The 27,893-nt window shown below is 47.6% G+C and overlaps 1 long non-coding RNA gene across 1 annotated transcript in view; it reads left to right on the top strand.

Moving 5' to 3' along the window:
• Positions 1-9,696: 9,696 nt before the first annotated feature.
• LOC135055080 (uncharacterized) overlaps positions 9,697-27,893 on the top strand; it is a 122,117-nt gene continuing 103,920 nt past the window's right edge. Inside the window, exon 1 of the long non-coding RNA XR_010243647.1 lies at positions 9,697-9,934. This is a non-coding gene — a long non-coding RNA (uncharacterized LOC135055080). The remainder of the gene's footprint in view (positions 9,935-27,893) is intronic.

Raw genomic sequence — 27,893 nt, forward strand, 5'->3', positions numbered from 1 at the left:
TTAATGGAGAAAATTCTGTTCCATTTGACTACAGCTGGAAAATACTCCTTCAACTGTAAATTTATCCTCTTTACATTGTCTGAGTTGTACACATCCGTAAGGGGTACCTCTCCATCTAATTAACAGTCAGCTAAGAACCTTTCTGGGTCGACATTGGAGGGTAAACATGCCCTCAGCAATATCTGCCAGTCTTTGTTATTGGGCTCTACAGTGTTCCCTAGGTCTCTGATGTATTTCTGGCTAGCAACTAGATCTTTTCTAGGATCAGGGAATTCAGACACTATTGCTCTTAATTCCATTCGGGTAAACGGGCAGTGCATGGCAATGTTTCTGACAGGAGTGACTCCTGTAGTGTCCGTTTTCCCATTTGGCACTGCTATTACCCTAACGGGATTAAGTTTAATAATATCATTCTGAGTAGATTCTACAGCCTGTGGTGAAATGGTTTCAGCATAGTGTATGGTACCATACTTACCCGTTGATACGACCTCACCTGTCCCTCCGCTAGGGGCCTTTGATACTAATCTTACGGGTTGGGCCGTTGTTTCTGATATGGTGGCTGCTAGAGAGAGCGCCGATATTGTTGTCGATTCGTCCTCTTGATCACACTCCTGGGGAAAGTTTAAAACAGGGTACAACTTGCACGGGTTAATATTTGCATTAGTTAACTTATTAACATTATCCTTAACATTTACACAGTTGCTAAGTGCCTGTTTATTGCACCCTAGTGCGTCATTCTCCGCAACCAATTTCTCTCCCGTTATGTAAGGTGGCGGTGGTGCTGTAGCTATCAGTTTCCTGATAGGGTTAGATCCCGCCGCCTGAGCCAATCCTCTCTGTATTTCACCCTCCTGTTGCCATAACTGTAAATAATCATAATGTTTGATCCGTCTCTTTGTTGATTTAATGAGACATATCCTCCTCCTTAGATTTAGTAACACATCTGGGCTAAAGCTGCCTACTCTTGGGAACTTCTCCCCGTCATGTACAGTCATTCTTTCCCATTCATCACATAAAACCTCTGTGTGTGAACCGTATTTTTCACACATTACATACCTTGCCGACCCGATTGGTCGGTTTACTAAATCAACCCGAACCGAGGTTGATCGCCCCCTACCTGAACAACTGGCCCCCATAGCTTGCAGGTGTTGCTTGCACTACCTCTGACCTTTATATCAGGGTCTTCAGCGAACCCTTACAAAAACCAAGATGTTCAAGATAGGCCGACGGTGGCAGTTTACCGAGTACCCCACTCACTCGCCCACGCCGACCAATACGCCCACACACTGTTTTAGCGCTGGCGTACTCGACCCAGGGCCCCTATGAACCTTTGTTTACTGGAACATGCGAGTGTGATCCGAAGAGCATTAACCCTTTCCAGTAACTGTTGGTTGTTGGATAATTCCTGAGTGACCAGCGAACTTCCCTTAAAAAATAAAAAATTACACAAATCACGTTAGAATGTACAAATAGCGTTTATGACCCCTTCCGTACGCAAATGGTACTGGGTCAGATTACTAACTAATGCACACAATTACGTGCGGTACAATCATTCAGCACATAAGCAACTAATCTTATGTGCGGAGCGACCAGTGGAATCGAAATTCAGCAGCTGCGAATTCCTTCAGCCTGAGCTTTATGGCCTATATGGGTTCCGCACCAACCCTTCCTGGTGTTGGGCTACTTGTCTCTATAGCGGACTTCTTTGTCTGCTGTACCTAGACCTCCTGGTCTGTTCCGGACCTCCTGGTCTGCTACAGTATGACCTCCTGGTCTGCTACACTCTAATGCTCTTTATATGTTTAACAAGGGATGCCTCCCAAGCCACCATGTATGTCACTTACACATATGTACTTCACGAGAACTCGATGATTTCCTGTGGTTCAATCCCAAAAATTGTAGAAACTTATATATGCAAACACTCACTCACCACATGTACACTTTACTTTTGTTTCTATTTCTTTCTATTTCTGCGCAGAAATTTCTTCCCTTTAGACCAGATGAGTCGTAAATTGGAGAAGGATCTATTAGCTTAAATTTCGGACACTAACATCGATTTGCGCTATTTATCGCGTTGCCACCTTTTCGCCTGTTTAAAATAACACTATCGTGTGATTTGAGTTACGTGGGCGTACCCAGACGCTCCGTTGCGTAATATATGCTGCGTGCGTCGGCCTTTGGGTTGCACACGCGGGTCTCAGCCTTTTGTTAGAGACACGTGTACGCAAGGCAGATATCCACCGTAACAAAATTAACACGTTTATCAATGTAGGTGATCCTCGATCATCTACCGAGCACCACACAGATCTCTCCTTGTATCCTTAGGCAGAGCTGTGTGCATGCTTTACAATTTACCCCTTAATGTATTACTTTTACTCTTTAACTATTAATAGCGACAAATCTCTCTTAGCACGTTTATCAATTATAAAATGGCAAACAGGAGAGTGATATGAAAATACACGAACAAAAAGAAATGCAGATATATGCGTGCGTGTGTGCGTATGCAAAACAGAAAAAAACAGTTTTAAAAGACACTAGCGTGTTGTTCTTACCTCCGGTTCCGGATTCCTTCAGCACCCTTTACTAAGCGAAGCAGACGCTTATCCAGTCAGCACTGCGAGGAATATGATCTCCCGCCCTTTGCTGATGGATAATGTCTGCTGAAATTACCTAGTACAGATATGTGAAGGACGGACGAGCCGCCAATTGATAAAGCTAAATATTTATCTTACTTAAAACCCTTTAAGAGGTCAAAGAACACAGTACGCTATTGGCGTATGGAATACCGTAAGGGTACGCACGTTGCGTAACAATCGCTTAGCCGTAGTCGAGACGCACAAGCGTCGCGTTCGCTCGCAGCCAAGAGATCACAGGCAGGCACGCTATAGGCTGCCGACTACCGTAATGATTCGCTATTAGCGTAGCGGACGCTCGGGACCACGAGGAGATCACAAGCGGCGCTGACGCTCACAGTGTAAAACCTTTATAACTATACCATAAAACAATGTATTATGCAGTAAACCTTGGTGTAGTGATAGGGTGTAAATGTAACACAGTGTAACCTTATTAACTTAAAAGCTGTACGAGCGTCTCCGACGCTCAGAGAATACTTAGAAATATAAGTAATACACAGATACCGATCTTAGGTTCTAACACCTTATGTGAACGTTCTATTTGCAAAAGAATAATACAATACAAGTCATACACTACCAATATAACATAGACTAACTAACCAGATAACTACACATGAAATACAATAACAGTACAATAACAATTTAAGAGGAAAAGAGAGAGAAAAGGGGAGAAGAGAGAGAGAGATATGGCTCACAATAACAATAAAGACAATATGATTGCGGAGAAACTTACGCACAAGGGGAACAATCGCATGCGCCTTTCTGAATATCCAGCTCCCGATTATCAGTGATGAGAACCGTTGAAGAGAGTAGAGTGGAGCTGGATCAGATCGGCTCGTCTATATATACACCACACACAATACAATACAATGGTCCCTACAATCTCATTGTTCATTGGACACAGGAATTCGTCTTCGCATTATAACAAAAGGTCATAGGTTGATTCATACAGGTGGGCTGTGACTATTTCCAACTGCTCAGGTGGGTGGGAAACTAGGTTTCCCGCCGCATGGATAATAAAGTGCAAATAATAGTAAAAGTCCATAAACTGCTTATGTCCATAACTATTCGCACGAGCGATTAATCCGCTTCAAACCAACACAGGAATATTGCTAATTAAATACTCTTCCGATGGATACTAAACACCACTGTATAACCATTGTCTGACCCTTCGTATCAAACAAAGAGGGATCTCTTTGTTCATGAACATGCTACATTAACTAAACTTTCAGATTCTATCAAAGGGACCATAATCTACAAAATACATTATATGGTTAAAATATGTAACGATCGAGTCGCCCGCTAGACGCACACAAACTCTACCGTAAATGCGCATACCGTGCGCCTGCGGGTGCACGCACCAGCGGGTATGCATACGCACGGGAGAGCGTGGGCATGCGCAGCGGGGACACGCATGAGGTGTAAATATGGTAGTGTGCATCATGATATTTTTCTGACTTTGACAAGTGATACAGACATTATCTATATCCCCCTGAGTAGACTTAAGCACAACAAAGCCACGGGTTCTATTCCCACTAAATGCACACCCACGAGTGGGATTAGTGCCTATTAGTCGGTATGCCGACTGTCGGGATTGTAAGGGGAGGCGGGTTGTAGCCATCGGTATTGAGACCGCCGGTCTCCTGACCAGTGGTTCCATAGGCGGATCCGGGGGGGGGGGATCGGGCCGTGCCCCCCCCTGTCATTTATGACTTTCTTTTTTTTTTTCAAAAGGAGAACAGCAGCAGCACTACTGCTATTTCCGTCAGTCAGATTTGATAAAAGAGCCGGCAGGCACTAGGACCTTCCGCTGCTCTAACACCAAGTCCGTGTGGTGTGTGGTAACCAATGGGGATGCTGCAGCTGCCTCCCCCTGCTCACACTGCAACCTACCTCCCCCACTGCCAGCCAGCCAGAGTCCAGCCCAGGTGCGGGGAGTAAGACTGTTACTTATGACGGCGCAGGAGGCTTCATTAGCCCTCACTGCACCGCACAGTTTCCTAGCACTTCCTCCTCCACTTCCTTTACCACCTAGGTGCAGTCGAACTCAGCCTCAGCTTTGAGAAGGCGGCCTGTGTGATTGTGACAGGGCTGTCCTGCAGATGTCTTATGCTGCTTGTTGGAGATCTAGCTGGCTGCTTCTGCTAATCAAAGATGGGCAGTTTGTGTCCTGCAGTCTGAGTCTCACTGCAGTGCCCAAAACAAGGTATGCTGCACCTGCCATCACCAACTAAAATCTGTAATAATTATATTGTGCTGGGGTGCCTTCCAGGCTCCCATAACTAATGGAACAGGTGACCAACGTTGCAAGGCCCAGTCAGCCTTTTCATCAGGGTGAAACATTGGCAATAAACCAGGATGTGCTCCTACAGCCAATCATTACCTGATGGCGTATTCTGTGAGGCCACGCCCCCTGTGATACCACTCCTCTTATCTGGGAGCACGCGTGCCTTATGTGCATGTAAATATAACTATTACTGTTCCCCTATCATGGTGCCCCCCCCCCCCCCCCCCCCTTCATTTTCTTCTGGATCCACCCCTGAGCGGTTCCATAGCTACATCCTCAATGTTGTTCTCTATTTCGGTCCTCAGGACCCAAAATAGTTCACTATATATTGGTGCATGATATATGAGTGTAAAACATCCCGTCAGTGCATTAACCTTCACTTACATTATTTAGATAATACTGTTTATACAATTGTAATTTATTTTTGTTTATGTTTGTATTATGTATATTGCATCTCATTAGATGTTGTCCATTACATCATTCATAGGTGACATTTTAATCTGTTATTTTAACAATTGCATTGGCCCTATTTGCAGTTTTCCTAATTTTGGTGCCGACTAGCACAGTACCTACAGTATTCCTAGGTTTGGAATGTGCAAAATAGCTAAAAAAACATAGGGGCTGATTCAGACCTGATCGGTGCTGTCGTAGCCCTGTGATCGCATCTGCCTGATTGATAGGCAGAGGCGGTCGCTGGGCGGGAGGGGGTGGGCCGGGCAACGCAGGCATGTGTGACGTCACATGCAGCCACTGCGACCCGAGCAGCGACGAGTTGCTCCCTGCCAGCGCGCAGGAGCTGCGCTGGCTGGGAGCTACTCCTGAAGTACAAAAGCATCGCTGCTGTGCGATGCTTTTGTACTTCCGCAACGGGGCAGGGGCACTTATTTAGCACATCTACAATCAGGTCTGAATTAGCCCTGTAATTCATTTAATCCAGTGGTTCCCAAACTCAGTCTTCCAGATACCTTAACAGTCCAATGTTTAAGATTACCCATGCTTGAGCACAGGTGTCTTAATTAGTACCTTAGCCAATTTGGTTAAACCATCTAGTCTCAAGCATGGATATCCTTAAAACCTGTAATGTTATGGTGCCTCAAGGACTGATTTTGGAAACCTCTGATTTAGTCAATAGTTTATATATATATGCAAGATTATGAAATTATAAACACATCAATTGCCAAATTATGTTATCCTATATAATAAAATGCTAACGCTGCTCCTCACCTCTATGGGGGAAAGTGTTTTGCTTGCAAGCTGCCACTAGGACGGAGCAATTGAAGTGTTGCTCTGTTCAGGAGCATACAGTCTCCAGCGCTGACATTACAGTTATGATGTTCCGTCATTTTGAGGGGCTGGTAACTAGTATATAATAAAAGGCTAAGGCTGCTCCTCACATCTGTTATGTGCACTGGCAGCCACTAGAGGCCGCCACATGGACCAAATTACTCACAGCTAAAAGTGAAAGTGATACTGTAGGAATATGTTACAGTCTCCTAACGTGCTGCTGCTAATATTAATAATACTGATCTGATTGTTTCTCTCATTCAATTGAATGATATATATCTATATATCTATATATCTATATATCTATATATATATATATATATCAGTAGCGGATCTTGCCACGGGCAAGCAGGACTTTTGCCCGGGGCGCCGCCTTTCCGGAGGGCGCCGCACCATGGCAAGATCCGCTGCTGCTGTGGTGCCCCCAGCTGCCGCGGCCCGCTGTCCGTTGTGAAGGGAAACTAGACGCTACGCGTCTAGTTTCCCTTCGTGGGCTGCCCGCTGTGAAGGGAAACTAGACGCTACGCGTCTAATTTCCTTTCCTGGAGAGGACCTTCACTGTAATGATGTGCGGTGCGCGTTGACGACATCGCGCACCGCACAACAAAGGTCCTCTCCACGAAGGGAACTAGACGCTTAGCGTCTAGTTTACCTTTGTGGAGAGGACCTTTGCTGTGCGGTGCGCGATGACGTCATCGCGCACCGCACATCCTACAACAGTACAGGGGGCGTAACTGAACATGCCCCCTGTATGAAGCCACGCCCCCTAATGCCGCCCGGGGCGCCAGAAGCCCCAGAACCGGCCCTGATAGATATATATATATATATATATATATATATATATATCTAGAGAGGTGTGGAACTCACCCCCCCTCCCCGGGGCCTACTAAATAAAGGCACTGCGCAGGCCACAAAAAAGGGTGTGGTCTCAAAAAGAAAGGGTTGTGCTCACGCAATAGTATCCCCAAATCACATTACACCACACAGTAGCACAACCTTATTCTCATTACACCACATTGTAGTGTCCCTTACAGGGCCGGATCTAGACCTTGCAGTGCCCCGGGTGAAAAAATAGGGCAGTGGCTTCAAGGAGAAGGGGTGTGGTCAGTTATGCCCCCTGTAGCTGTGCCCACAGTAGTATTGCCCCCAGTACTGTTCCCCCTTTAGAATTGCCCCCAGTACTGTGCCCCCTGTAGAATTGCCCCAGTACTGTGCCCCCTGTAGAAGTGCCCCCAGTACTGTGCCCCCTGTAGAATTGCCCCAGTACTGCGCCCCCTGTAGAGTAGAAAAAATAAATAAAAATAAATTAATACTCACAATCCCCGCTCCTGCTTCCCGACCGCTGCTGCGCTCCGTGTCCGGCCGCCGGCGCTGCTCCTCGAATCTATGGGAAAGGCGTCATGATGTCTCTCCCATAGCACCGCATAGACACTAGAGGTAAATTATGACCTCTAGCGTCTATGTGCCGCTCCCACAATGCAGTGCGGTGCGCAATGATTTCATCGCGCACCGCACAGCACCGGCACCAGTAGCGGATCTTGCCACGGTTGCGGCACCATCCAGATGGCGGCAGCGCCGCCTTCCGGTAGGTGGCGCCCCGGGCAAAAATCCTGCTTGCCCATAGCAAGATCCGCTACTGGTCCCTTATTCATGTTATGGCATACAGTAGTGCCCCTTTTATACAATTCCCACATTAGTGCCCCTTCTACACAATGCCCACAGTAGTAGTGCCACTAATACACAATACCCACAGCAGTATCACCCCTTATACAATGGCCACAGCAGTAAAGTCCCTTATGCAATGCCCACTGTAGTGGTAGTGCCCCTTATGCAATGACCACAGTGGTGCCTCTTATGTAGGAGTGATGCCCCTTATGCAGTGCCCCCATTAGTAGTACCCCCAGTAGTAATGCCCCCTGTAGCAGTGCCCCTGTAGTATTGCTCCCATTAGTAGTGCCCCCAGTAGTAATGCTCCCTGTAGTAGTGCCCCAAGTAATGCCCCCTGTAGTATTACCCCAGTATTAATGCCCCTTTGGTAGTGCACCCTGTAGTAGTGACCCTTAAACACACAAAAACAGCACAATACTTACCTTAAGCCCTGCTCTCGAGTCCAACCACTGCTGTCCGTCTGCTTTGGCCGCCCACTCCTATGGAAACTATGGAAGAGATGTCATGACATAGTGCACACTGCAGGACTTGGGAGCTGGAGCTCAGGGATGAACTCCTGCCTCTGGCTGCCGCTGTGGGGAAGAAGTACGGCGCTCGCTGGTAGCTAAATCTGAGCGGGCCCCTGGCATATCCCTGCGCGCCAGGATGATACTCTGGGTTAGGTGGGCAGGAGGAGGTGGATTGGTTTCCGTCTCCAAATGGAACTGACTGAACGCAGTTCCACTCCGTTCCAGCTCATTTTACCCCTGCACACACACACACACACACACACACACACACACACACACACACACACAACCCTACGTACACTGAACCCCCCACCATATACTACCCCTATAATTACTACACCCTCATCCTCTTCCATATTCTGCACCAACTACCATATACTGCCACTATATACACTGCATCTCTATACCCCTCCATATAGTGCCCCCTATATACAGGGCACCCCCCTCCTCCATATACTGCTCCCACCATATACTGCATATTCTGCACCCCCTCCTCCATGTACTGTGCTCCAACCCCAAATTACTTGCCATCCCGGGACTCAGCAACAAGTAGCAGCAGTAACCAGGAAACGGATGCAGTAACCAGATGGTCCTGCAGTGGTCAGAGCAAAGGCCTCAGGGGCATGTATGGCCACTTACCAGCGGGGGGAGCAGTGTGGTGACTGGGAGAAGGAGGTGTCAGTGCTGGGCATGTAGATGATGAGGAGGCAGATAACTGGCTCAGCTGCTTTATATATTCTGTGTCCCAGCGAAGGGCTGGGGTCCTGTGCTCGCCTCTCCCACATCCTGCACAGGCCATGCCCGGACCCCTCTGGCCAGCTGCTGTTAGTTACTGGTGTCCTCTTCCCCAGACTGGGCAAGAACCAGGGCTGGACTACCCACCTGGCACTTCTGGCAAATGCCAAATGGGACGATGGGCTTGTGGGCCGGTCCTGTCAGGCAGAGAGTCGGGAGGTGCGCACGCAGCCTCTGGCTCTCTGGTCTGGCCGCTCCCTCGCCTCCCCTCCTGTATCCATAAAAATGGAGGTGTGCAACGAGTCCACGTCCCCATGACTCGTGGCATGACCCTGTTTGCTGGTTGCATACCCCAGCCCCTCTCCATGGAAACGGGGGAATGCCGCGAGTCCACACCCCCCTGACTCGCGACCCCCCCCCCCGACTTTAGTACCCGCACATGCCAGGGCCGAATTTAGACCCCAGTCCGTCCCTGGCAAGAGCTGTGGGGGGACTGGTGAGCTTACACATGCAAGTACTGGTGTATTACAGGGGCGGACTGGCCACAATAATTACCGGGAAGATTCCCGGGAGGCCGACTCCACCGCGGGGCTGGCCGTCAGCTGAGTGCCTTTTCTTTCTGTGTGTGCTTTTTTTTCCTGACTATAATCAGCAAAGCCACCTAGTGGCCGCCGGCAGAACTGACAGCACATCCCCTGCTCAGCCTCAGGCTAGGCAGGAAGTGTGTGACTGGTGTTTACTTCCTGCCTGAGGCTGAGTGCTGTAGAACAGAGGCGCGGAGCTACAACAGAATTAAATATGGGATACAGTCAAAAGAGGTACGGTAATAGCTGAATGAGGGGTACAAGGCCCTGTATAAAAAAAAACTCTTCTCCAGTTCCAGCTCCTCCACTCTGCTCTATGCATGCCAGCCCCCACTCCTCCACCCAGCAATGTGCATGCCAGCCCCCCCTCCTCCACCCAGCCCTGTGCATGCCAGGCCCTGCTCCTGTACACAACTGTGTGTGTGTGTCAGCCAGCCCCTGAACCCAGCCCTGAGTGTGTGCCAGCCCCAACTCCTATACCCAGCCCTGTGTGTATGTGCCTGCTCCTGCTGCTGTACACAACCCTGTGTGTGTGCCAGCCCTGCGTGTGCCCCTGTACCCAGCCCTGTGTCTGTGCCAGCCCAACTCCTCTACCCAGCCGTGTGTGAGAGAGAGTGTCTGTGTCAACCACGCTCCTGTACCTAGCCCTGTGTGTGCCTGCCCCAACATCTCTATACAGCTTGTGTGTAACAGCCACTAAAACCAGCCCTGTGTGTGTGCCTGCCCCCCTCCTGTACCCAGCCCTGTGTGTGTGTGCCTGCCCCCCTCCTGTACCCAGCCCTGTGTGTGTGTGCCTACCCCCCTCCTGTACCCAGCCCTGTGTGTGTGTGCCTGCCCCCCTCCCGTACCCAGCCCTGTGTGTGTGTGCCTGCCCCCCTCCCGTACCCAGCCCTGTGTGTGTCTGCCAGCCCTCGCTCCTGTACCCAGCCCTGTGTGTATGCCTGCCCCCCTCCTGTGTGCCCAGCCCTGTGTGTGTGTGCCTGCCCCCCCTCCTGTACCCAGCCCTGTGTGTGTGTGCCTACCCCCCTCCTGTACCCAGCCCTGTGTGTGTGTGCCTGCCCCCCTCCCGTACCCAGCCCTGTGTGTGTGTGCCTGCCCCCCTCCCGTACCCAGCCCTGTGTGTGTCTGCCAGCCCTCGCTCCTGTACCCAGCCCTGTGTGTATGCCTGCCCCCCTCCTGTGTGCCCAGCCCTGTGTGTGTGTGCCTGCCCCCCTCCTGTACCCAGCCCTGTGTGTGCTTGCCCCCCCTCCTGTGTGCCCAGCCCTGTGTGTGTGTGCCTACCCCCCTCCTGTACCCAGCCCTGTGTGTGTGTGCCTGCCCCCCTCCCGTACCCAGCCCTGTGTGTGTCTGCCAGCCCTCGCTCCTGTACCCAGCCCTGTGTGTATGCCTGCCCCCCTCCTGTACCCAGCCCTGTGTGTGCTTGCCCCCCCTCCTGTGTGCCCAGCCCTGTGTGTGTCTGCCAGCCCCCGCTCCTGTACCCAGCCCTGTGTGTGCCTGCCCCCACATCTCTATCCAGCCTGTGTGTGTCAGCCACTAAAACCAGCCCTGTGTTTGTGCTTACCCCCCCCTTCTGTACCCAGCCCTGTGTGTGTGCCTGCCCCCCTCCTGTACCCAGCCCTGTGTGTATGTGCCAGCCCCTGCTCCTGCACCCAGCCCTGTGTGTGGAAGACCGTGCTCCAGTACCCAGCCCTGTGTAACAGTCCGTATTCTGTATGTACCCTGTGGTCCCTGCTTGGCGTATTGATCAGCAGGAACAGCCTGATCTTGCATGTCCCTCTGCCTGTGCCAAGCCAAGCTCTTCTCCCTACATGTCTCTCTCCTCTTTTCCTCCTTCCATCTGTGTCTCTCCCTATCCACCATTCCCCATCCCTTCTTTCTTTTCTTGTATCTCTCCTTCATGGTATATCTTTCTCCCCTTCTCATTATATAGTTATATCCAGACACATCAGCGTAATAAAAAAAACACATGCCAGCTGTGCAGTAGTCTGCTTTGCACCTTCTGTGCCAGGCTACTTACTAACCCTCTCACAGAACTGCCATAGCGTGCCATTCAAATGACAAAGCTAAGCAGACTGGGCATTATTATTTCACCCACTTACGGCCATGGGTAATGCCAAGCTTTCTGGGTTTTCAATGCTGACCAATTTGCAACCCATGCAGCAATGTAAGCTACAAATTCTTTGCTACAGAGCTTGGAAAACTTCCAGAATTACAACCATTGCTGTGTAAGGGATAGTCTGCGGTGCCGAAGTCAGTAATAGGTCTCTACAAACAATGTAACTATATCGCAGAGCATGCGCTGCTGGTGCCTAATCATTGCAGAGCTCACAATTTACGATATTACACAGCAGAGCTAATTTCTTTGCAGGTGCCTGTTTTTTGGTGCCAGCAGAACTTGTTCCTTCTGGGTCGCACAGACCACATAGCTTATTACTACTGGGTGCCACAGACTACAGCGTATTGATGTTACGTGTCACATAATCCAAGTTTATTATTGCTAAGTGCCACAGACTGGGTGTGGATCATTGTGTAGACCCTAGCTAGGTCGACAGTCATTAGGTCAACCACTATTGGTTGACAATGCAGGGCCGTAACTAGGTGTGCGCTAATGGTGCCTTGCCCACAGCGCAAATGCTGACCAGTCACATAGGTAGCTGGGTAGTGCAGCGCTGCAGCTCGCTTTCCCACGTTTGTTGCTGGGAGAGATGACGTCTCTCCCAGCCCTCCCCCAATGCCCTGCGCTGCGAAGAGTGCAGCATAGGGCGGGAAGAAGACAAGGTGCCTGCCGGATAGTCACTGGTAAGGAGAATACTTGCTCTCTCTCTCTTTCTCTCTCTTCCTCCCTCCATCTCTCCTCTCTCTGCTGCTGTAATGTGTAAAAATGGGGACTCTGCCTGCCGTAATGTGTAAAAGGGAGCTCTACCTGCCTAATGTGTAAAAGGGGACTCTGCCCGTTGTACTGTGTAAAATGGGGACTACCTGCCATACTGTGTAAAAGGGGGCCTACCTGCCATACTGTGTAAAAGGGGGCTCTACCTGCCGTAATGTGTAAAAGTGAGCTCTGCCTGACATAATGTGTAAAAAGGAGCTCTGTGGCCTCGCCCCTTCCCCATGAAGCCACACTCCTATATTTTTTACACGTGCCTACGGCGTGCAGTGGCCCTGTTTTCTATATGGGGGGAGGGGCACTTATGCTGTTTCTTGCACACAGCACTAAAATGTCAAGTTACGGCACTGTGACAGTGACTAGGTTTACGCCTGAAAAAGGTCAACATGGGTCAAAGGTCAACATGGAAAAAGGTCGATATGAGTTACTGGAATTTTTTATATCGTTTTCTCTGTAAAGTGATCGGGAACCCCAATTAGTGAACCGTGTCCCATCGCAAGGCTCGCTTCGCTTGGTTGCTATTCCCAATCATAGTCCACGTGGATCGTAAAGTATGGAAACATTCACACACAAAAAACCTTTTCTTGTGTCGACCTTTGCCATGTCAACTTATTGTCAATGATATTTGTGATCTTTGGGTAATGAGATTGGTCTCTCTCTGGTAACAATTGTGTGTCTATTTGAGGGAGTTTGTGTTCAGTCTCATTGGTGGTGGCTGGGTGTTATTTGGAATATGGAGGTTTGGGGTTTGTCACTGCAGGTTAAAGGTCTGTAAGTGTTGGGGCCAGTAGATTACCAATAATCTTGAAACCAGCAATGTGTAGCAAAGTTCTAATTCCGCCTACTTTGGTGTTGGTCCCGCCTACAGTCTATTTGGTGCTTTCCGCGTGAGGCCACTTCTAGAAATTTTTCCAGGGCCACTTTTAGTTCCCAATCCGCCCCTGGGTGTATATAAGGCAGCATCATTATAGTCTGCCCATCACAGATATACAGTGTGTATATATATATATACATATATGTATATATATGGCTAATGCTGCACACACACACACACACACACACACACACACACACACACACACACACACACACACACACACACACACACACACACACACACACACACACACACACACACACACACACACCACGACAGAGCCTCAGCTTCCAGAAACATGACTTCCAGAAGTCCGGCAGCTCCTGTGTAAGTAGCGAGCGCCTCCCCTATAATCCGGCCATGGTGTCCATCATTTTGACAGGCTTTTAACTAGTAATGTAATAAAGAGGACACTAACCCAACATCTCTACATACAGTATTTACAGTAACAGTGTTTCCCAAACTCCACCATTACAGTCCAGGGGCCTAATTCAGATCCGCTCGCTCGCTAGCTATTTTTTGCATCGCTGCGAACAGATAGACGCCGCCTATAGGGCAGTGTATTTTAGCTTTGCAAGTGTGCGAACGCGTGTGCAGCCACCCTGTACAAAAACAAATTGTGGAGTTTCTGAGTAGGTCTAACCTTACTCAGCCGCTGCGATCACTTCAGCCTATTCGAGCCCTGAATTGACGTCAGACACCCGCCCTGCAAACGCTTTGACACGCCTGCGTTTTTCCAAACACTCCCAGAAAATGGTCAGTTGCCACCCACAAACGCCCTCTTCCTGTCAATCTCCTTGCGAACGGCTGTGTGAATGGTTTCTTCGCTAGAACCAGTGCACAACAACAATCTGCTTTGTAACCATACGGCGCACCTGCGCATTGCGGTGCATACGCAGTAGTTACCTGATCGCTGCACAGCAAAAAACGCTAGCGAGCGAACAGATCTGAATTAGGCCCTAGGTTTTAAGGATATCCATGATTAAGCCCAGGTGACCTAATTAGAACCTCAGTCAATTTGATTTAACTATTTGGTCTTAAGCATGAATATTCTTAAAACCTGGATGGTCATGGTGGAGTTTGGGAAACACTGCTATATTCTGCATATAGAAATGCTAGGTTGTTTGGGAAACTTGTACATTCTGTAGTACAAACTCATACTTCTCAACCTGACCCTAAATAAATCCAGTACATTTCTCTATGTGACATTATTTTCCCAATTGCCTGTGTTCAACAGTGAGTCTATGATTTGTCTTTAATATTTCTCACATGTTACTGAGTTTATATTTTCAGTGGACTCCTTATTTCTATTTCAACCGCAGGAACATCCTCAGAAATAATTGAGTGAAGTGGTCTGGCATATTATACAATACTTCATGTTATATTACTTTGTTTGGTCTGAAAAGGTTTTATTTTCAGAACTAGATAACTTACATTTCAAAAAGCCAGAGGTTGTTTTCCCCAGAAAAATAGGTTTCCAGTGTCTCTATATATCTGCTCATACCTGGAGCTAATATAGCTTTAATGTTTCTTGCTTTTTGAAAATAATATTGACTTTATTCTGAAGCTTGTTTTCCAGTATTAGATTTGTAAAAAGGATAGTCCAATGTCTATTCAGAGACTAAGAGGCTGATTCTGAGTAGAATGGATCTCTTTGCCTGGATGCAAATGGTGAGTTTTAGCATATAGCACGGGTGCAAATTTACGTTTATTTGGAGACAGGTGGTCCTCTCCTGCATCTGTCTTTCTGTGAGATGGGCGTTTCGGGGGAAGGAACTGTTCTGTCTGTCTTGTTCTGTCTTGTGGGCATGTCTTGGGAGTCATAGGCGTGCGCAGCTAATTTTATTAGGGTGTGCACCGCTAGAGGGGCGTGTCTAGCACTGCCTTTTGGATGTGTCTAGCACCGCCTTTTGAGTGTGTCTAGCACTGCCCAGGGACATGTCTAGCACTATTTTCCATTCTCTCAGTAAAATCACATGGTTTAATCTAATTTCTCCCTAGTTCCTAATAATAAAGTACTAGTAGATATAATACACCCCAGAGAAATAAAATGAAACATAATGGTGCGCCCACCAGACAGTACTGACTGTCTGCTACAACATAACCCTGAGTTCTAGCTTCTGCTGCACCCTATCACTGCTTACATTTCCCCATCTTATCCCTGACCCAGTGGTGGAACTAGAGAGTGGTGGACCTAGGTGAATACGCATTCCCCTCCCCACCCACCCCCCACACCCCTTGCACTACACCCTGATTTTGAGTAAGCCACCCTGAAAAGTATGGGAGATTTAGGGAGATGAACATTTCAGTTTTAATAGAACACAAGTAAGTTTATAATTTACACATGTTCCATCGGAGCCGCATTTGCCTCTTTCTATGGCATCAGACCTCTCCTCTGCAGGACACCAGCATTTGTCGCACATGTCCCCATGCTCACCAGCTACTGACAGTAGTGTCCCTTATTCACATTATGCCACACAATATGAGTAAAAATTCACAATACGCCAGAAAGTGTGAGCCAAAATTCACATTACGCCACACAGTATAAGGCAAAACTCATATTACGCCACAAAGTATAAGATGAAACTCACATTACACCACATAGTATGAGCAGAACCTCACATTACACCACACAGTATGAGCCGAAATTCACATTACACCACACAGTATGAGCTGAAATTCACATTACACTGCACAGAATGAGCCAAAATTCACATTACACTGCACAGAATGAGCCAAAATTCACATTATACCACACAGAATTAGCCAAAATTCACATTACGCCATACAGTAGAGCCGGACACATATAATATCCCCAGCTCTGCCAGTTACATATAATGCCCTCAGCAGTTCAACATACACATAATGCCCCAGCCGTGCCAGATACAGGTAATGCCGTCAGCGGTGCCAAATACCCATAATGCACCCAGTAATGATCACCGTTATTATATAATAAGTAAACAGACATATATATATATATATATATATATACACATATATATATATATATATATATATATATATATAAAATATATAATACATAAAACATGTTTCTCCGGCTTACAATTCTGCATTGAAATGCTGGTCACTAAAGTGGACTCTTGCCCTTATTGTGTGCAGTTGGAGAAACATATATGCTGCAGCCATTTGGATTTGTGTGCGGAGGGCACCTAAGTAATGATCATATTGATTTTATGAGGAGTGCTGCCTTGGGGAACACACATATATAATAAATAAATATAAATGTGTATATATATATATATATATATATATATATAATCACATTGAAGCAGCATTCCCAATAAGAAGATTACTTTACTGATACCTTCCTAGGTATCTCTACAGGTCCACCAAATAGCTCCATCGCTGTGGGACTGAGAAACAATATTCAGACAAGGCAGGTGTAATAACAAATATATTTTACCTGCCTTGTCTGAATATTGTTTCTGAGTGCCGCCGTGATGTTACCCCCCCCCCCAAAAAAAAAATTCCCCCTGGCTAGCCCCCTCTCTTTCCCCTGCAGAAACTGACCTCCGCTGCAGGCCTGCAGCAAGGGAGGCTGTGGCATTGATTGGCGTGGCGGCACATGAGGAGAGAGTGCAGGCAGGAGGAAAGAGCGCAGGCAGGCGGAGAGGGAGGACACACGGAGTGACATCATCATGTCACTTCATGGGGCGAGTCCGGGAGGGTGATTTAAGTGCGGCTGCCGGCTAAGAAAGAAAGCACACTCCACTGTCACTTACAAGACCGGGCAGCAGAAGGGGGGTACAGGAATGTGCAGCGAAACTGTGATGCAGGCGTGGCATGTGGGGGGTGCCAGACATTAGAGGGTGCCTGTGTGCACCAGGCACCCCCCGTGCGCACACCTTTGTTGGGAGTGTAGTGTCAGTTCAGAGCAATTCAAGTGTACAGAGAAGGGTAGCCTGTTTGTGACAGATCCCTTCCACCCAGGATGAGGCCTGTATAAGTGCTAATACTAATGAAAACCAGTGCAATTGTGGATGGAAAGGCAGTGGGCAGATTGACCTCCCACTTGAAGCCACATGGATCCTCGCAGTTGCACCTGTGGAAACTGGCATTAGCATAAGGTAGTAAGTCAGGCTTCTACCCGCAAATACAGTCACTTAGCATTCAACTTACTGTAGAGTCAGCTCTTTTGTCCTTTTCATTGAACTATACCAAAGTAATAAAATATCATCAATATATCTTTCAAAAAGACTGTATGCATTTCAGAACTGTAGTATTATCATAGATGTACAGTATTTAGTCACCCAACTTCACATAAAGAGGTTGGTGAAACTGTACATGAAAGTCGTGGCCATAGCAATGCTGCAGAGCTGTAAGTAATCAGCTTAGATATAGTCAGACTCACTGTTTGCCCATCTATGATGGTTATCTGCCCACCTTCATGCATCATCATAATTAGTATTGGGACAGGCACCCACCCCATGCTGGGTGCAAATGTACCATCACAAACAGAGGTCCTATCTCCATCCACGTACCACAACAAACACGGATATGCTCCTACACACACATGACAACCACCCAGGAGTGACCATTTCTTAGAGTGATCTGTCAATGGATGGATCTATCTACACATTGAAACTTCATTAGTCCGCAAATGCATGATTGTTCTCTGCAGTCTACAGTCTGCTTTCACTGTGCGGCGCCATCTTTCTGAAGTTGACACTGGGAAGATGGTGCTGTGGAGGAGCAGGGACCTGCTACCCTGATCAAAGTATACTCAGGAGGGAGGTGGCAGACCTGGGCCCCTTAAGCAAGCTCGAGCCCAGGTAATTAGTACTCGCTCTCTGTGCCAGTGAGTGTTGATGAGCAGCATAAACTGGGATTCTGTAGCTCGTGGCGAGCCAGGGAAGGAGTTGAAAAAGAGTAGAGGTTGAGTCAGATTGATTAAATAGAAAAATAAGACTAGCAGATTGTTTGAGGCTATAGTTAAATAGGTGGAGGTGGCATAGAGGAAGACCAGAGAGGTTACAATAGTCCATATGGGAGAGGACAGTGGCATGAATAAAATATTTGGTTGTCTTCATGAAAGGTCTGATCCTGGAGATGTTGTGGAGGTGAAAGTGTCAAAATGGAGAAGATGAATGTGGGGGTTGAAGGAGAGGGAGGAATTGGGATTCCAGTTGGGGTACTGTACCTCAACATTTTCTTTTGAGAATTGTCTGTCTAATGTGCACATACTAATTAATATACTTAGACCTATGAAAGTATTAAACTATGTAAATTTGCTAAACAATGTAAAATACAGTTCTTCTGTTAATATGGAAATCTCAGTTAATCTAAATAAAACTTTTGTATAATATTCTTTTACATACATAATAACCTTTTGTTTCTTTTACAAATGAAATACATATTTTTAAACTGTACTGCATAAGAAATCCTTTCTTGGAAGAATTCTCATCTAGTAAACTTGGCAAGTCACAGGCACAGTGTGAGTGGCGCAGAACTCAGACACCATAGGGGTGTGATATAAAAGATCTACAGTAATTCGATAGTTATTAGGACCACCCAATATGGTCGACGTGCATTAGGTTGACAGGGTCAAAAGGCTGGCATGGAAACAGTAGACAGAAAAGCTTGACAGGTGCAAAAGGACAACATTGAAATGGTCGACACGAGTTTAGAAAAAAAAGTGTGTTTAATTTTGTATGTTTCATCATCTGTGACCACAATCGGTGTAAACGTGTGCCCTAGTGGGCTCTTATCGCTCCCCATGCTTTAGGCAAAGTTACTATTCACAATCGTAGTCCACTTGGATGGTAAATCCAGCAAAATTTGAAAAATATATATTTGCTGTCTAGTGGTGGACAATGGGATGCTCAGTATACTGTATGGTGATCACTGTGATGGCTTGTGTACTGTATGACAGGGATGCGGTCAACATCTCGCTGGACGGGATCCCGGCGGTCGAAATACCGTCGCCGGAATCCCGACCGCCACATTCCCGACATATTCTCCCTCCGTGGGTGTCCACGACACCCATAGAGGGAGAATATAATAGTATGTCGAGCGTAGCGAGGCACCGTGCCCGCAGCGTGGCGAGCGAAGCGAGCCCGCAAGGGGCTGCGTTCCGCTCGCCACCCCTGTCGGGATTGTGTGGTCGGGATTCCGGCGTCGGTATTTCGACCGCCGGAATCCCGTCCAGCGGGATTACGTACTGATCCCGTATGACAGTCACTGGGATCCTATGTGTGTGTTCTGTATGGTGGACACTGGGATGCAATGTGTATTCTATGGTGGTTATTGGGATGCTGTGTGTATTATATGGCAATCACTGGGATATTCTTCCTATAGTAATGAATATTGACTTGAGGATTCACTGGTGATTTGGCAATGAGAGGGTAACTAGACCCCCTCCCAAGATATGGAGATTTTGCATCCAGTATTGCTATGCTGAGGTCAAAATATGGATGATTTGTTACCGTGCACCTTGCTGTATGTAGACGCCACCCTTTTTATTTCTAGGTGTGTTTATTGGAAGGCACTTTCAAAATGTTGCTATAGGGCCCACAAGGCAGTAGTTGTATCCACATGGATTGTCCAGATGGTGAAGGTACAGGTAACCAAAATGATAGTCGATTCTGTAGACTTACAGACTCTCAATTGTGGCAGAAACAGGCCTCTGACGAAGCTGTTGTACAAAGTGAAACACGTTACCTTTATATCTAAGCTGCTGGTGTCCATTCATACAGACATTGGGGGTGATTCAGAGTTGATCGTAGCAGCAAATTTGTTAGCATTTGGCCAAAACCATGTGCACTGCAGGTGTGGCAGATATAACGTGCAGAGAGAGTTAGATTTGGGTGGGTTATATTGTTTCTGTGCAGAGTAAATACTGGCTGCTTTATTTTTACACTGCAATTTAGATTTCCGTTTGAACACACCCCACCCAAATCTAACTCTCTCTGCACATGTTCTATCTGCCCCCCTGCAGTGCACATGGTTTTGCCCAACTGCTAACAAATTTGTTCCTGCGATCAACTCTGAATTACTTCCCATTGCCTCTGTACAACAGCAGCATCGCTCCACCATCGTAAAGGCTACTCCATCCACTTTAATCCTTTTGAGGAGATGCCTTTCTGGCCCCTAATGGAATGCTCAAAAAAGACCTGGGCCTATATTTACTAATATTCGTGTTTTTTTTAATTTTTTTAAATAAAGTATTTTTATTTCGAAGGAGAGTAGTTTGCATACAGACATTTCATACCAGGAACACATTAAACACGTAATGACATGTCCTCATCGGGGAACAGCATTCACTTTCGACTTATTTTCAAACTATGTCATTTGCTCATAGGCGCATAGGAATGTACAGTTATATATACCATTATTTTGCATTATCCGTACACTCTAGTATTCATGAAATCACATTATACTTTGTTTTGTTTCCCCCCCCCCCCCTCAAATATAACTCTTACGGACAATCCGTCCGAGTAAAACCCTTTAAAAGAGAAGAAAACAATCAGAAACCAAACACAGAGAACCCCAGAAATAAAAAAATTAAAAAAACAAAGAGACAAAAAACATTATGGGGAAGAGGACGCATTGGGGGATACTAGCACTCTAAATCCTACCCTGTCCAGATGGGCACAGAGCCACTCTCTCATTCACAACCCATTGGGTGAGAGGGAAGCCTATGGCCCTAGAAGATCATAACTTGGCAAATCCAGGACCTGTTAGTAACCCTATCACCATTAAGTTGTAGGGTCTGGGACGGAGTATATGGATTCCAGCCATGGAGACCAAATTCTTTCAAATTTAGCGGAGGCATTGTGTTTCATATAAATGTATCGTTCCTTAAAAACAGTGTCGTTTATTAGTGCCTTAAGAGCGGGGAGTGTAGGGCCCTTAGAGGCCATCCATAGCCTCGCAATGCTCACCTTCGCCATTGCACATATGTTGCGAGCATATAGGCCCTCTGGACCAGACACAAAGTCAGAGCTACCCATTCCCAGGATGCAAAATTGCGGAGTAAGCATGGCCTCGTCCACCCCTGTGTTCCCCAGAATCGATCCGACCCCCGCCCAGAAAGCCCGCAGCACCGGACAATCCCAAATGAGGTGCCAAAAAGTACCTGCAGTCATCCCACACTTAGGGCAGTCACCCACACGACCCGTCCCGAATTTGGCCAGTCTGGCTGGGGTCATATATATTCTATGCAAAAGGAAGTATTGTATCTGTTGATACCTGATGGATTTGGTAACCGTGCACGGAGTTTCCAAAGCAAGGGCCCAGTTCTCTTCATCTATGGGGCCCAGATCCTGCTCCCATTTGACACGGAGACGTGTCAAAGGATCTATATGGAGTTTGGCGAGTAGATAACCATAAGCATGGGAAATCATCTTAACTCGACCCAGCATACTTACAAAGGTCTTAATGGGAAATGGTATAATTTTAGGGGGGGAATTGGCGAATTGGGACTGCAAGGCATGTCTGAGCTGGAGGTATCTAAAAAAATAGGAGTTAGGCAAATTAAACTCATCTTTTAGTTGTTGGAAGGATTTGAGCGTATTATCCGTATAAAGGTGATTTATGGAAATCACTGATTTAGGGGCCCAAACTTCCCTCCCATCGAGCGCATACAGTTCAGGGAGCCATTTAGAATACCAGAGGGGGGTGTCCGGGTCCAATCCATCAAATTTCAAAAGAATTTTTAGTGCCTGCCACACCTTCATGGCTTGGTATATAAGAGGAGGGAGGAACCGGGCCAAGCTCCCACTCAGCAACACCTGCAGGGGGGATAAGTCGGGGAAGTAGCATTGGACAAATACCCAGTGTAGAGAAGTGACGCCAGTATCCTGCACCCATGCACTAATATGAGACAGCTGAGCGGCATAGTAGTACATCTGAAAGTTTGGCAAGGCCAGACCTCCGTCGCTGCGCAGCCTGGTGAGAGTGTTCAGTTGTATTCTAGGACGTTTGCTAGCCCATATTAAAGAAGACAGGACACTATTCAATTTTCTAAAGAAGGATGGATGAATATATACAGGGGATTGCAGAACCACATATAGAATCTTAGGTAGTATTATCATTTTTACGAGGCTGACCCTGCCAGATACAGTCAATGGAAGCTTACACCAAGTCTTGGATTTACGAGTAATTTGTTGCATGATCGGATCAAGGTTCAAAGGTGTAAAGTCAGAGGGGTCATTGGTTACCTGAATCCCAAGATATTTAAATTTCGCCGTCCAACATAGCGGTAGGGAGATTTTAGGAGCAGCAGGGGGGGGGGCCAATCACAGGCATAATAGAGGACTTAGACCAGTTAATATGAAGGCCTGAATATACACCGAACTCCTCAATCAATTGCAACACTGTAGGCATAGACCTGGTGTAATCCTGCAGAAACAACAGCATGTCGTCAGCGTAAAGGGCAATCCTATCCTCACGAGGGCCGGTATGAATGCCCACCACGCCTGGGTGGGACCTTATTAGACAGGCCAAGGGTTCGATGGCCAGGGCAAACAAGGTTGGTGACAGAGGACATCCCTGCCTGGTCCCGCGAAACAGGCGGAACGAGGGAGAGATATAGCCATTCACTGAGATCCTGGCAGTCGGGTGCTGATAAAGCAATTTAATCCATTTTATAAAATTAGGCCCGAAACCCATAGCTGTCATGACCTCCCATAGATAGGACCACTCGATACTGTCAAATGCCTTGGCGGCATCCAGTGAGACCACTACCGAGTCAGAGGGGAAGTCATATGGGATTTGTAAGATGGTATATAATCTACGTAGGTTAATAGAAGTGGACATCCCTGGCATAAAGCCGGTCTGGTCGGAGTGGATAATGGAAGTAATTACGGTGTTGAGTCGAACTGCTAAAATCTTTGCCAGGATCTTAGCGTCAGTGGGAATCAATGATATCGGTCTATAGGATTCTGGGGATCTAGGGTCTTTTCCGGGCTTCGGGATCACTATAATAATCGCCTCCGCCATAGAGGGGGGAAGTTGATCATTAACAAAAATATCAGAATACAGGGCGTGAAGCCTAGGACCGAAGAAATCAATGTGGGTCTTGTATACCTCTGAGGGGATGCCGTCATAGCCCGGTGCCTTGCCGCTGGGAGACAAGCCAATAGCCGCCGTTACCTCTTCCAGAGTTAAGGGTGCCTCCAGCATCTCAGAGGCCTCCGGGGGGAGTGTGGGTAGGGGAATATTACTTAAATAAGCGGAGAGGTCTGATGTCGAGTCTACCAGTTGTGAACTGTAGACCTCAGCATAGTAGGAGCGGAATAGCTGCGCAATTTCCGGCGTGGTGTTCACAAGGGCGCCATCGCTACCGGTCATCTGAGCAATTGTAGAACCTGGGCGGTCACTGTGCACCAATCGAGCCAACAGGCCACCTGGCCTATCGCCCTGCATGTAAATATTAGTAGCCTGAAATAGAAGCGAGCGCGAGTTTTTATCAGACAGATGAGCCACCCATGCCGACTGGGCCGCCAGCCAGCGTACCTTCAGCGCAGGGGTGCCATCCACCAAGTATCTAGATTCCAAATCCCTGGCGTCACTCTCAAGGGCTCGCTCTCTCTCCCTGCAGGACATTTTGAGGGCAGAAATACGTGTAATATACGTTCCCCTTAGGAATGCCTTAAATGAATCCCAAACCACTGTTCCGGGGGCCGAGCCTACATTGTCAGTAAAGTATCCCTCCCACTGAGTCACCTGGTCAGAGCAGTCACCTATTTGCAGCAGCCAGGAAGGATGCAGTTTTCAATAAGATTGACCCCTCTGGCTCACCATAGCGAGAGTCAACACCATAGGGGAGTGATCAGATATACCCCGGGCCTCGTATTGGACGTCAACCACCCTAGGGAGAAGAACGGGGGAGAGTAGGGTCAGATCGATCCTGGAGAACGAACCATGCGTGCCAGAGAAGCATGAAAACTGTCTAGTCGTAGGGTGCCGAGCTCTCCACACATCCACCCACTGCAAATTATTCAGAAAATCAGCAAATTTAGTAGGACTAGAGCGGACCCCAGCAGCCTGCGGAGAGCGCCATCTGTCTAAAGCTAAATTCATGACATTGTTAAAGTCACCCAAGCAGATTACCGGGGTGTCCGGAGAGGAGGCTATGAATGAAGCGGCTTGCTGTAGTACATCGTACGAGAATGGGGGGGGGGATATAAACCGCCAGTATGTAGTAGGGTTGGGAACTTAGTCTACATTCAAGGAACACAAATCGACCGTATTTGTCAGTCTTGACCGATACCAGCTCAAATTGGACCGATTTCTTTATCAGGATTGACACACCCCTGGAGGAAGAGGAGTGAGAAGCGTGATAGGCCCAGCCCACCCAGGGTCTTCTAAGTGACAGTAACCTATTCCCCTCCAAGTGAGTCTCGCAGAGACATGCAACATCCGGGCCATATTTCCGAAGTGTAGTTAATACTAAGGAACGCTTTATCTTATTATTTAAACCTCGAACATTCCATGTCAGAAATTTCAAATTAGCCATAGATCTGGTAATATTCTATGTAGTAACCTAAAGATACAGTCCAGCGAATATTCCTGGAAATTGTTAGTGAGGGTAAGAACAGTGCTATACTACTCAATCCCTGACTCTCAATCGACAGTATCCAATGCATCAGACATACTTCCCACATCAAAATAAATGTACTCCAAAACAAATTTAAGCATGAGAAAAATAACAAACTGTAGAAAGAAAAAAACTTGTGTAAGGCACAGCAACAAGCTGTTCGCTGAACTCTCCCCCCCTCCCCGTATACCACCCCTAACTTCGGCATACTTAAATCCCAAACTATCGTTTCTATCTCTCAAGGGCTAAATACTAAACAAAACCCTTAACCAAAGTCAAGCGATCAAGAGAAAGAAAAGAAAAGTCCTGAGCCACCAACGCCAAGGGGGGGCTCCCTGGACAATGGGTAGATGCCTCTGGTGGTCCCAACCGACCATTAGACAGTGCAGGGCCTCAATCCGGGGCCATCTGGCGCGCTCCCGGAGCATATCTGTCCAGCCATTGGGCCGCCTCTCTAGGGGAATTGAAGAATTTGGTTTCCCCGTCCGCTACCACCCGGAGTCGGGAGGGGAATAGCATAGAGTAGGAGACGTTCAGGTCTCTGAGGCGCCTCTTGATAGGCATAAACTGGGCTCGATCCTTCTGGACTTCCGCGGCAAAATCAGGAAAAGCAGACACGGTAACCCCGTTTCTGGTAAGGGGGCCTTTTGTGCGTCCCAACCGGAGGACCGAGTCACGGTCCTTATAATGCAGAAATTTGGCGATGAAGGTGCGCGGAGGGGCGCCAGGAGGTAGAGGACGAGATGGTATCCGGTGTGCACGCTCCACCGTAAACTGTGCCGTGAAGGATTCAGCGCCGTACAGTTCCTTAAGCCATGACTCCAGGAAGACCTCAGGCTGGGAGCCCTCCTCCTTCTCCGGCAGGCCCACAAATCGCACATTATTTCTACGCAGCCGACCCTCCATGTCTAGTAATTTGGATTTAAGGGATGTTACTTGCTGGGTTACCGTGGAAATAGATTGTTTCATAGGACCGCACATATCCTCCAGATTCGAGACACGGGTTTCTGCCTCTCCCACTCTCTCTCGTATGCGCTGGACGTCCTGCCGAAGTAGTGAGAGATCACACTGCACTTTCTCCATCTTATCTGAAAGACGCTGTTCCGATCCAGCTATTGCCTCCAGCACTTGTTGAAGAGATGGAGCTGCGGGTGTGTTAGGGGATTCAGCAGCTGTTGCAGATGGGGAGTAGGAGTGGGACGGAGAGGCCCCCTGCGAAGCGGCCTGCGAGGCCCGTTGGTTTAGTGGGTTAGGTTGTCTGGCAAATTTCTCCAGCTTCGCCGCAGCCGTGCGCTGGCCGTCCCGAACCATGACGGACAATAGGTAGTAACAGACACTCCGGTATAATCTCAGGTCAAAAGCGTAGAAGGAGACTTCAGCAATGAGTGAATTTTAGGGTTGTAATAAGCAGAAACACATCCGCAGCTGGTCTCCAAAGTAGTAGGCAAATGTAAAAGAAAGTACTGGCAGCGTCCCAGAATATAGGTGAGAGCAGGAGCGATGCAGTTATTTAGTATGTAAAATAAGACAGCAACTGAAGTCAAAGTGTAATTTGATCCCAGGAGGTAGAAGTCACTCACCAGTTACATATCAGTCAGCCTTTAAGTGAGAGTGTTCCCTCTATGACTGGAAGCAGCAGTTCAGAGCAGTGGGGCCGGGAATCTCCAAAATTGAGGCCGGGGATCCGGAGGAGGTATAGGCCGCAAATCCGGAAGTATGTCTCCTTGGCCGTACAGACCCCGGGGAGAGCGGGGAAATCGCCTGCCGGTGCCCTGCAGCATAGGGAAGAAAAGCAGGGTATTCAGGCACACCAAAGGGGCCAGGATATTACAGGAGGATGTTTAATCCAGGGAGCTCCCGGGATCTGCTTCCTACTCCTGTGCTGCCGTGGCCACGCCCCCCACTAATATTCGTGTTTGAGTCCGTTTGTTTAGTGTTTAAACTCGTTTTGTATCGGGTGCATTTTCATGCAACTTTTTGAAACTATATACGCCAAGTTACTAAGCAGTCGACTTTATGGTTTTCGTGTTTTCCGATGTCGATGCCAGTCATTTTTTTTGGCACATTTACGGCCGTCATTGTAGTTTGCGTACGTGTTTTTGTAGTATTTTCAGGGTTTTTTTCTATGTTAAACGCTGCAGGGTTATATTTCAACCACGGCCGCATTTTGACTTTTAGTTTCGTTTTTCATCCCCGTTCGTGATTGGTTGTGTTTCAGATGTAGGAGTGTCTGCGCAACCATATAAATACGCCCCAAACCGTCCGCACCTCGTGGGTTTAGTTAGTGGTGAGGAGGGAGGTTGTGCTGTGGAGGTTGGTGAGTTTTTGGTTTGGTGAGGAGTGATGTTTGCGATTTCTGAGTGTAGTATTGTGTTTGAAAGTAGTCTTGTCATTCTTGTAGTCTTGTTTCTTTGGGTTTTGTCTCATTTTTTGTCCAAGTTTTTTTTCTTTATAGTCCCTTGTCAGTGTTTGTGTGTGTGTGTGTGTGTGTGTGTGTGTGTGTGTGTGTGTGTGTGTGTGTGTGTGTGTGAGTTGTGCAGTGTAGTGGAGGAGTGTGTTGTTTGTTTTTTCTTTTTTCTGTGTTAAGTGTTTAGACACACAATTATGTGTGACTCAGAGGTGAGTGAGGTGGAGGGTGTGAGTGAGGGGGAGGAGGTTGGTCAGGTGGAGGAGGTGAGTGAGAGTGAGGTTAGTGAGGTGGAGGAGGTGGGTGAGGTTGCTGCAGCAGCCTCAAGTGACAGTGATAGTGACAGTCAGACAGCTCCGCAGCCACGCACCACTACTAAGACTGGGCGAAATGTCAAGTTTAGTTATGCAGAAAATGTGGCATTGGTGCGGGAGCTGATGAAGTATCAGTGGCAGCTAT

The sequence above is a fragment of the Pseudophryne corroboree genome, chromosome 1 (genome assembly GCF_028390025.1).
Source record: "Pseudophryne corroboree isolate aPseCor3 chromosome 1, aPseCor3.hap2, whole genome shotgun sequence".
Lineage (NCBI taxonomy): Eukaryota > Metazoa > Chordata > Amphibia > Anura > Myobatrachidae > Pseudophryne > Pseudophryne corroboree.